This window comes from Crocodylus porosus, unplaced genomic scaffold, assembly GCF_001723895.1.
Source record: "Crocodylus porosus isolate Cpor-Errol unplaced genomic scaffold, CroPor_comp1, whole genome shotgun sequence".
In the NCBI taxonomy this organism is placed as follows: Eukaryota; Metazoa; Chordata; order Crocodylia; family Crocodylidae; genus Crocodylus; species Crocodylus porosus.
In genome coordinates, this window is record NW_017728906.1 from 144919303 (window position 1) to 144922458 (window position 3156).

Sequence of the window (3156 nt, forward strand, 5' to 3'; positions counted from 1 at the left end):
AAGCCTCCAGGTCACCCAGAGGGCACATTCTGGGGGCCTGTCTGTAGTTTCAACTCCCTGTGATGGCAGCACCAAACTTAAGATTTTTCCTTGACACTACTCAATAAGTTCCCTATCAGAACTAATGAGCACTGCATTTTTCAATATCTTAAACTGGCAGAGAGCCAATATGCCACTGTCAGTAGTAGATATGCCCCAACACTTGACACTGCTGATAAAACCAAAGAGGAAGTCTATGCCAACCTTGACCAAGTCCTTTCTGACATTTCAAAGGGAGACAGACTTATTCTTCTTGGTGATTTCAACACTAGAGTCAAAAGGAACCCTAACCTCTGGAAGAGAACAAGTAGGAAAAGTCAACTCCAGTGGCATCCTCCTCTTGATCAAATGCCAGGACATGGACTCACCATCACCAACACCCTGCTCCATGAGAAAAAAACATGCACAAAACATAATGGAAACACCCGTAATCTGCATCTTGGGACTTCATTGACTATGTCATCATCCATGCCCAGGATTGCAAAGATGTCCTCATCATCTAAGGTATGCTAGAAGTTTATGACTGCTGGGCTGACCAGTGATCACCAACATATCACTCAGTTATGTCACTCAAATTGGTTCCCAAACAATGGCTGCAGCAGAAGCAATGCTGACAGAAGACCAATGGTGAATGAGTAAAGGACCCAAGCAAGTGAAAATTCTTCCACCAGTGCCTCAATGGAAAACTGGTGGATTCCAATCAACAACCATGGGAGATTTAAAGCAGCAGGTGGGGTGCCCTCAAAACCACCATCATCAGTGCCTATGAAGATACACTTGGATTCTTTACCAGGAACCAACAAGACTGGTTTGATGAGAATGACCAGGAGATCCAAGAGTTGATCGATCACAAACACAAGGTATTTTGTGCTTGGCAAAATGATACCAGTTCTTAGCAAAAGATACTGAAACTTCAACAAGCCAAGACACCAGTCCAAAGGCAGATCCATGACATGAAGAACAAATGGTGGGAAGACAAGGCTAAGGAGATTCAACATCTGGCTAACATCCACAATATGATTCTCTTCTTCAGGGCCAAAGCCATTTGTAGTCCAAGCACTCAGGAACCAACCCCTTTGAGACTTAAGGATGGAGGAGACCTGATCAAGGAAAGGGGAGCCATCAATGCCCATTGGAAACAACATTTTGAAGACCTTCTCAATTTAGACTCAACTGTTGACAAGAGCATTCTCAACTTCATCCCACAACACCTAGTCAGAGATGATCTTGGAATGCTCCAACCCTTGATGGGGTGAGGAAAGCCATCAAGAAGATGAAGAACAGCAAGGCATTTGGAGTAGATGGAATTCCTGCTAACATCTTAAAACAAGGAGAAAAGGAGCTCACATCACAGCTTTATGCCATCATCTTCAGGATCTGGAATCCCAGCTGATCTCAGGGACACCATGACTGTGACAATCTTCAAAAAAGAAGACAAGACTGACTGGAAACTACAGAGGGATCACCTTGCTGTCCACCACAGGAAAGATTATTGTGAGAACCCTTCTGAACCATCTCCTTCCACCTGCTGAAGAGCTCCTCCCAGAATCTCAGTGTGGGTTTAGAGCATCAGGAAGCAAAACTGACATAATTTTCACAGCTCATCAGCTGCAGGAGAAATGTTAGGAAGAACTATAAGCCTTTCTACATGACATTCTTTGACCTCACAAATGCTTTTGACCCTGTCAGCTAAGATGTGTTGTGGAGGATCCTTCTGGATGCCCGCTGAAATTTCTCACCATTCCCTGCCTGCTCCATGAAGGTATGTGAGTGGTGGTTCTCAGTAATGGATCTATTACAGATCCCTTTGACATTAAAATGGGAGTTAAACAAGACTGTATCATTGCACCAACACTCTTTTCAATATTCCTAGCCACAATATTACATCAAACCACCAACAAGCTTGCAGCTGGACTGGAGCTACAAGTATTGATTCAATGATCACCTCACATCAACTTTGTTGGGCTGGCCATGTCATCTGGATGTCTGACTCCAGAATCCCAAAGCAAGTTTTATTCTCATCCCAGCCAAGGTATACACTCAGGAGGAGGGCAGAGAAAGTACTTCAGAGATGTCATCAAGCCAACTTAAAAAATGCAACATCAATGTCAATTCATGGGAGACTGTCACCCAGGACTACCCCAAATAGAGGAAGAGTCTGCTGCAGGCATCTCAGTGCTTTGAAACCTCATGACAGCAGCAACAGATGGAAAAGCAGGAGCAGCAGAAACAGTGTGTCATGAACCAAATCAAGAATCCTGTCGATCCTGGAAGGGCCTCATCAGCCATCATGGGCCAATTCAGCCATCTTTGGAAACAGATAAACCATTTGTGGAAGACAAACTTTCTCAACTGTGAGGAATTGCCAAAGAGAAACAGTTAAGAAAAGTGTAATGGAGCCATTTTTATTTAATATGGATGAATATTGTCATCTGAGACAAGAAATATGTTTTTTTTCCTGATTTTAAATTCACATGAATAGTGGTAAGCCTTTTTTTTCCTCTAGTCACATAAATTTTCTACAAGATTTCTTTTGCTAGTTTACATTGAGAAATAGGAAGAGAAGCCTTGATATTTATTGCTACAATACATTTCACTTAAATATTCTTCAGAGTTTCAAGACCACACTCACAGTTAGAGGTTTACATTAAGAAACACCATTGCCCCATCAAAATTGTCTCCTGCATGTATCTATAAAAGTGTAAGGCCAGTAGCAGCAAAAAATATTAATAAATAGAGGATGTATAAGTGTGTTCTGGGATCAATAAATAATGCAAATAGAGCATTCTACAGTTCAAGACTTCAGAGTCTGTTCTTCATGAAAAAAGAAACTTGAAAGATAATTACAAAGATACTGTCCTTATCCCATTTTGAATCTCTTTGCATCTTATTGGAAGACTTCTGAAGGGAACATGGCATATAGACGCCCACATCACATAACATAACACCCTGCCTGCGACCCACCCCAGCCATAGCCAGCCCCAGCCGTAGCCAGCCTACCAGAGGCATGACACGGATGGGCACGCGCCGCACCCCGAGGGTCCCCGAGGGCTCTGCGGCCCCTCCACTGGGCACCTCAGAGACGGCCACCCAGACGGAGCCCATGGTTCCGGGCTC